At 36.5% G+C, this 9053-nt stretch overlaps 1 pseudogene; it reads right to left on the bottom strand.

Moving 5' to 3' along the window:
• LOC138171801 (ribose-phosphate pyrophosphokinase 2 pseudogene) overlaps positions 1-8815 on the bottom strand; it is a 20529-nt pseudogene extending 11714 nt beyond the window's left edge.
• Between the last annotated feature and the right edge of the window lie 238 nt (positions 8816-9053).

Genomic DNA, 9053 nt, shown 5'->3' with positions numbered 1-9053 from the left:
AGATAGATAGATAGATAGATAGATAGATAGATAGATAGATAGATAGATAGATTCATATAAACATGTAGATATAAATACTGATATACCTAGATAGAGATATAAAGTTATAGATAGATAAAAATACATCTGGAGGAGCTCTATCTCTCTATCTTTGTTCTAATTCTTAAATAGTTATCCTTCTGACATTTGAAAGGAAGGGAATTAACAATTCCTCAATATGGATTTTTTTTTTATAAATCCCAGTTTCTACAATGCCTGACAAAATTTATGTTCCTTCTGGATATGTTCTGTTCTGTCATTTTCCCTTACTTCCTCATATGCTGTCAAGGGAGTCATAAACCTTGATTTTGCTGTCACCTTTTCTGTGCATTTTACATTTTGGACTAGTACAATTTATAATGTGTTTGTGAATATGAGGGATGCATTCTTCCAGGGACCACAATTAAATTGTTTTTATTTTCATTGGATTTAATTTTTTAGAGTTATCTGACTCCACTGAAAACATTCATAAGCAGAATGTATCATTCAGGAGATGATACTTTCATAAATTTATGTACTCATATGGCTGCAACATGGGGCTATATATCCTAGGTAGTACATGACTTCAATAATAGCACCAAAACATCTGTGACAACCACCTGCACTTTATAGACATCTAATAACCTGTAATGATACCCTGGGTGAAGAGTCAATTACGCACATGTGCTTGCTGCTTAACCACTACAAACTGTAATTACTTGGAATTGAAATTACATGCAATAGTTGTTTCTTATCAAAAGTGACATGATGATTATTGATCAGACTATCTTCTCTGCTGTGTTTAATAGCTGGTAAAAACCAACTTTCATACAACTATTATGAAGGAAATACAATTTGTTCTTAATCTTGTTTTTTGATGGCTAACACAATTTGCCAATCACTGAGAATTTGTTTTCCCAGATGCAAAAAATTCATATTTTTTGTTTTTCCCCATTGAACTGTGAAAGTAAAATGACAATATCTACATCAATATTCTGGGCAAACTTCTAAAACTAAACAATCTATGCTGCTTTCCATAAAGCATGACACTTCGCTAAGTATTATATGAAGTGAGTAGTATATGAAGATAAGGTCCCTACCTCTGTCAGAAGGAGGAAACATAATATTAGTGCATTTACAATCATAAATTGTTAACATGTAAAGCTGATGAGAATAATTTCCACCCAGAGGAAATGAATTAAACCTAGCTGAAAAATCACCATATGTAGATGGTTTTATTGTATGATCAATCTTATTTTCCTTCTTGCATGCAGGAGGATGTTCATTGTTTCCATTACTGCTAGAATAACTGTAGCCAGAAAATTACTTTTGATATTTTCCCCCTATAAGGGACACACTTAGCTGGTTATGTCTAATCATATCTTCAGATGAAATGGTAGAATATTTCTTGAATATCTAATACATGGAGGAAAAAAATGATAGGTTTAGTCTTTTATGTTTAGCTTGTGGCCCACAATTTAGGAGTCATGGAAAAATATCATTTGCCAAGTCACGAGGCTACATCATATTTCATGGACCTTCAAAGACCATAAGTCCCCAGTTGGCTCTCATGGGTGAGAGTAGAGAAGTACTTTTAGAAATTTCTTAAAACTCAATGAAACTGAATAAATTTGAATTTTACTCAAATATCCAACAGTCAAAATGCTGGTAGTATTTGAAGATAATCATATCTCTGGAATTAAAATAAAACAGCATGGTTTAGTGTGTGTGTGGGGGGGGGGAATCATAATGAAGACAGGAACTACTAAAGTATAATTTCAGGGCTTGCCATTATGTTTCTGGATCTCAATTTCCTCATCTTTAATGAAGTGGTTTAGATCATATCTTCTCTATGATTCCTTCTAGTTCTAAATCTTATAATCCTCCATTAAAAAATTCTTTTAAGAATTTAGGAATGTAGATATCATGAAGATAATGTACTGTGTTAAAGGAAGCATGGGAATCCTTAGGTTGCATCTATTGATTAGGTATTATGTAAAAAATAATTTTGTGACTTTAGTTGAGACTAAAAGCATGGTTGAGGAATGTGATCCCTGCTAGCTCCTGGGGCATTAACTCACCATCCAATTTAAATTTGGCCCCTCACTTCTGTTTATCCATGCACAGAAGAACCAGTTTGGGCTGGTCCCTCCTCAGGGAATAACCCTCCTGTCTTTGCTATTCTTCATCAAATTTGGGGGCAATTTGATCCCAGAGGGGACCGCTTAGTAGTTTCTAATGGGGGATTATTCTGGTGTTTTTATTTTTCTAGCCAAGATTACAAAAGACAGCTAAGTTTCATAGTATTACTTAATTATCAGAAAAGGGTGAGATTAGCTACACCTGAAGGCCAGGCCACTTTCCTCAGCTACAGCTTATTTTAAGGCTTATCAACTCAATAAATACTACTCACTTAAAGTCTTTTCAGTTCTATTAGCATTGCTAACCAACTAAGGAGAACAGTTCGAAACAATTTATTAACAGTTATATAAGTCACTCTTACTAAACTTATCTTGCCTGGAAAATTTACCTCAGTTGATCTTTGTTGTAATTTTACTTGTCAAAATATCTCATATTTATTCTTTGAAAAGAGTATTTTTGGAATTAAAAATATATTTTTGAGAGAAACAAACATTTCACTATTAACAGCTTATGAATGGAATAAGAGCCAAAATTCTGTTGAAGAGAGCCTTAACATTTGTAATAAAAGATACAACAATTACTTATTTTAAAATTATGCTTGGGGGAGGCGAGATGGCCCATGAAATAGCACACCAGGAGTCAGGAGGACCTGAGTTCAAATCCAACCTCAGACACTTAACACAAAAAAACTAGCCGTGTGACCTTGGGCAAGTCACTTAACCCTAATTGCCCTCCAAAAAACACAAATAAATAAATAAATATAAATGAAATTATGCTTGGAAGCAAACATAAAATTCTTTAAATTGTCTTTATTTGAAGTGGGAGATTTAGCTTTATTGAGAATCTTCAATATAATAGCAACACTATCAGCTTGCCAACATTTACTTTCATTGTTCATTATGATATTTGATATGTTTCTGTAATATGTTAGAGTATGGATCTAGAATAAGACATTTAATGACCCAAGTTCTATACTAGCAAGAATTTTTTGGTTTTTGTTGTTGTTGATCAGCATAGTATCTAATCAGTTTTTCATGCTCATTATCATTTAGATGTATTTCTTATAAGATCACAATGTCATGGTTACTTTTCTTAACATAAACCTTTATATTTTGATAGCAAAGTTTAAACCTTTTAAAAATAAGTTAGCAGTGCAATGGCTGTTGTCTCATTTTTCATTATTTTCTTGCATCATTGTCATTTATCTACTTGACATTTGAGCTCTTTGCCATGGTAGAACTCTGCTTCCAGAGTGGAGAGTGCTGTGTCCTAAATTGCTGGGGTTTTGCACAGCTGTTGTCAGAGTTTTGTTTTTGTCTTTTGTTGTTTTTTTTTTTTCCAGGCACCTGACTCGGAACTGTGAGGAGGATTCCCTCTCCTCAGACTCAACAACTCTGCCACACCAGAGCTCCTTACCCCAGGACCACCACCCAGAATTGAACCCCAGATCCAAACAGGGCAAAGCAAGAGAATCCTGCCTCAGTGCCAGCAAAGAGATTCTTGCAAATTCCCTCTGGGCAGCTGTAGCAGCAAACACCCCAAGCATCCTCAGGGTTTGCTGCTAATACAGGTTCTTGGATCTGCTTTGATAAAGGAAAGCAACTCAAAATGGGTTAACAAGCTTACTTTAATCGGTCAAACATGTATCGTTTACCTACTTCAGGGGAAAAAGGTCAGCACCCCGAACTTCAGAATATACAGAAAGAATTATCAAGACAGAGAAACAGATTAATTAGACAGATTTCAAACTGTCCAACCATTACATCCATACCCAATCAACATCTGGGTTTCAACATCTGGGTTTCAAAGCTGGGGGGCTCTGGACAATGGCTTCCCAAAATACAGAACACTTCTCAAAGTGAGCCCCAAAACAAAGCGACACATCAGGGCTTATATAGCCTTCTCCTGGCTCAGAGAATGTAACAACCTTATTGACCCACTGCCCAATCAAAAAGTATCTACTGAAAAATAAGCCTCCCACCCCAGGCTCCAGGTGCACTTTAGCCCAGGGGCAGGGAAGATCTTTAAATTTACATTCCCATTACAGCAGCCACTTGGGCCCCTACAATCTGTAGGTCTGGAGCCAGAAGCAGCAGCACTTGCAGTCACTCTCACTTCTACCACCCTAGGGGCAGGGGCTGGATTGTGCTCCTTTCTCACCCAGGATCAACAGGGTTCCCCATTGACCTTTTACTTTCTCTTTGGTGTTTATGGGTTGAGAAGTCTGGAAAACTTCCACAGCTGCCAGTGATTCACTCTCCTGAAATCTGTTCTGGTCAGGTTGTGCTTTGAATCTAGGTCCATGCAATCCATAAGGAACTGAGTTCCTATCCTAGCCTGATGTGATAGACACGTCCTGTAGGCCTGCCAGGATGCCTTCTGCAGGAGATTTGTTTATTTCTGTCACTTTGTGGGTTCTGTAGCACTAAAATTTGTTCCCAGAATATTATTGAAATAAGAGAAATACCTGAGACAGTTTAGCCACTCACTATATATAAATGATCAGTAAAGTATTCTTATAGTTGCATTATCCAATTTGGCTTTATGATTGTAATAAGATTGAATGAGACATATAGCCTGAGTCACCCTAATAATGAATGAGTACATGTGCAAAAATGCCTAAATTGCGTAACCTCTTTTTTAGTAATGACTGCCTCATGGATTTTTATGACACTTGTTTGTATCCTATTGATTCATACCTCCAAATAATCATTTGAATACTTTAAAACCCTTTTGGGTGTGCTAGGGAGAAAAAATATATAGAATGTGTTACCTAGTTGCAAATATTTTGTTTGCTAGGGTCCTCTTTGCTTAGCATTGCTAGACCTCAGAAAAATTGCATGATCTATCTGGCCCTCTTTGTACGATGCTGGTCATCTTCAAGAATTCAGGGTCACAGTATACTAAAAATGACAATGCAACTAATTAATGTATAAATTTATTAGTATGCACTATTCCTGAGGTTATTCTATAGGAATAGAAAAAATCAAAGGAAATATTGCATAAAATAAACAGAGCAACAGAAGGGGAATAGTACTTCTACAATTCAAACTATCTAACGAGGTAATAATTATCTAGCATATTTGATACTGGAAAAAGAAAAGTAAATAAGGGGAACAAAATAAAGGAAAAATCCAAAATAATTAATCTCACTAATCCAGTGTTTACTAAAACCCAAAGCATAAGTAAAGTAGGAAACAATTACTCCTTTGTTTAACATTGCTAAGATAACTGCAAATCAGTATGGTGCTAAAGTTTATATCAATAATTGTATTATATGATACAAAAATGTCAAAATGAAGCCCATTATTTTTTTTTATTTTAAAGGGAATTTAACCTTCTGGTAGGTACTACACATAATTATGGATAGGATCCTTAATGATGCAAAGATCCTATTCAATGACTCTCCTCTTTATGTCATTTATACTTTGTTTAGTTCAGGGGTTCTTATACTTGTGTCCATCAACCATTTAAAAGTATTTTGATACTTCTTTCAGTATAATTGCTTTCTTATATAATTCGGTGCATTTTATTTATGCATATATAAACTTTTTTATTAAAGGATACCTAGGCTGTGGGGGGGGTGGGGAAGAGTCAAGATGGCAGAGTAGAAGAAGGACATCCCTGCTGCTCCTGCTTCTACCAATCCATGTAAAAAGGGGACTCTAAACAAAATTTGGAGCTGCAGAACCCACAAAATGACACAGAGAAGCTAACCTCCTGCTGAGAATAGCCCAGCAGGCCCGAAGAAATCAGCTAACACAGTGCGATGGGAGCCGAGCCCAGCCGCACACCAAGGCTTTAGCCCCAGGGCAGGCCTGACCAGCTGCCATCCATAGGGACTTCAGATCAGCAGCAGCTGTGGCCATTTCCAGATTTATCAACACATAGATGCGAAGAACAAAGTGAGAGGTCAGTGCAGGCTGGACTTTGGGACCCAGTAAGTGGGAGTGTGTGGCTTTTGCCCCCCAGGGCGAGAAGCTGCTGAGATACCGGCACAGCCAGCCAGTGACACGTGGCAGCTTCAGCTCCTGGGCTGCAGAGTGTAGGGGGACCAAGCACCAGTCTGAGGGGTAATCACTCTTGCTTTAACCTTCTTGGATCTGTACTACAGTCTAGGGTGGAGGTCCTGGGGTGAGTGTCCAGCTTGCCAGAGCGTGTGGAGACCTCAGAGACGGCACCCATCTAATACCTCCAGCAGCTGAGAAAACCCCAGCGATTGAGACAAAAGCTCCCCTGTCTGGTGGCAGAGTCCTACTGTGGCAAAAAGCCCAGGGGTCAAATGACTGAGGGTGACATGAACAGGCAAAGGAAACAAAGCAGACAGAAGATTCCAACATTACACTCCTATTTGGGGGACAAAAAGGAGCAAAGCATGGAACAGAAGGAAGACAGTGAAGTCAGAACTGCTGCACCAAAAGCTTCAAAGGAAAATACCAGCTGGTTACAGGCCATAGAGGACCTTAAGAAAAATATAAGAGAAGTGGAGGAAAAATTGGGAAGAGAAATGAGAACAATGCAAGAAAATTATGAAATGAGAGTCAACAGCCTGACTGAGGAAAATAACACCTTATAAAACAGACTGACTCAAATGGCAAAAGAGGCTCAAAAAGGTAATGAGGAGAAGAATGCCTTAAAAAGCCAAATTTGCTAGATGGAAAAAGAATCAAAAGCTCAATGAGGAGAATCATTACTTCAGAATTACACTGGAGCAAATAGAAGCTAATGACTTTATGAGAAATCAAAATGTTGTTAAACAGATACAAACAAATGAAAGAATAGAAGGCAATGTGAAATATCTCATGGGAAAAACCACTGACCTGGAAAACAGATCCAGGAGAGATAATTTAAAAATTATTGGACTACCTGAAAGCCATGATCAAAGTAAGAACCTAGAAATCAATCTCCAGGAAGTTCTCAAAGAAAAGTTCCCTGATATTTTAGAACCAGAGGGCAAAATAGAGGTTGAAAGAATCCACCTATCACCTGCTGAAAAAGATCCCAAAAAGAAAACTCCTAGGAATATAGGGTACCTAGGCTTTGCCCAATTACCAAAGGAGTCCATCACACACATGGGCACATACACATTCACACACACAAACACATTATTTAGACTTGCAATTTTTAGTCCTTCAGCACATTAAATACCCAGCAATAGAAATGAAGAAAAAGACCAATGTTCCTGGGCAGTCTATAAACTGTACAGTCTTCCCGATCCTTGAGACTAACTCACTTTATGGAAGATTTTAAGGGTTTTAGAAACATATCTTTATTTATCTTATTATTTCTTTATTCTAAGACTAATAAAATTAATGTTTAATTAAAATACATGTGTATACATGTATATATGCATGTATGCATGTACATACATACATAGGTGTATATATAAATATGTTGAAAGATGGAAAACAATTTTATTTATAGGTTAAAAACTTCTGCATTTTAAATAATTCACATGAGGAATATGTTAAAATAAGCAAATAAGAATAATCAGGAAAGAAGTATATTTGAGCACTTTTCTCAGGGGGGAAATATATGTAATTCTAGTAGTAAGGAGACATTGCACTACCAGTCCAGGTGTTCAGGATTGTACCTATGGATATTCACTTTTACTCTGCTATATTTCTTGAAAATTTGTACAATTAGCCATATCTCAGTCTATCAGTGAAGATGGATTTTACTCATTAATTGCAACTCAGTTGTATAACAATTATGTAAATAATAAATATAAAAAAATGAACCTCAAATATTTCAAGCATATCCTTCATTCTACCTCAGAAATGCCTGAAGGTAATTTCATTTTAATGAAGCACTGGAATATGAGGGAAATATAATTAATATTCAAATATAAACCTGCATTTCTCCTTCAATTATTTTAATTAAATGAAAGAAATGAAGGGAAATAGATTTATTAAACTGAGTTGAAAGAGTAAAGTCTAAGCAATTAATATTTAATAAATTTCCATTATAAAACATTTAAATATTATTCTTTCTTTCTTTTTTTTTTACTCATGTTAACAGTCATCATGACAGACAAATCAGCTCTTAGATTATACCATTTAATCACTCATCTAATGTGTCTAAATGGGGAAAGTGGAATGAAGGCACTTAGAATCATGTTCCAATGCAGTAACTGCCAAATCCACAATTGTATAATAAAATAGATAACATGAACTTTTCTTCTATCTTCCTTTCCACCATAAGAATGAAAGATCAAATACTCCACTGCCTCTGGAAGGTTTCTTCTAGATATTCAGATAACAGTCATACCTGGTCTAATCTATTCATGCTAATGGATCCTGTCCCATTCTTATCTACTGTATTCCTTAAACTTAACACTGGGCATACCCCAATGTTGCAGGACACATTTTGACTTTTCTTAACATCCTGAGCATAACAGTGGAGCTTATATTCTCTCCATTGTTACTCCATCTCTTTCACCATTTAACGAGTTCATCTTTTTTATTATACATTTTCTGAATTTTTACTTCTCTTTAATTCTATCTATCTTGGTTGGTTGGTTGTTGTGCTTTGTTCTCGAAGAGGACCAAAAAGATATCGCCATGCTAAAGTCAAGTTTCAAGGCATATGGTTGACTGATCAGACCAATATGAGCTCGGAATACTCTACCACAGTGTGGGCTCAAATAGTCCATGTGAACATTTAGGGTGGAATCTCCAAATTTCCATGTCCGGTGTTTCCTTCGAGTTGTTTCAATTCTGCTTTACTCATAAAGCATAGCACCTTCTCGGATGTGGGCATACCACGCTGAGCAGTCCTGTGCCAGTGTCTCCCATGTCACACAATCAATTCCAAAGTTCTTGAGAGAGACCTTGAGAGTTTCATTGTATTGTTTCTTCTGACCACAATATGAATGCTTGCCCTATGTGAGT

This window comes from Petaurus breviceps, unplaced genomic scaffold (assembly GCF_028583685.1).
Source record: "Petaurus breviceps papuanus isolate PSGF00001 unplaced genomic scaffold, PetGlider_PUasm1.0 47, whole genome shotgun sequence".
Classification (NCBI taxonomy): domain Eukaryota; kingdom Metazoa; phylum Chordata; class Mammalia; order Diprotodontia; family Petauridae; genus Petaurus; species Petaurus breviceps.
The sequence above is the reverse complement of the archived record's forward strand: the minus strand, read 5'-3'. Positions and strand labels throughout refer to the sequence as shown.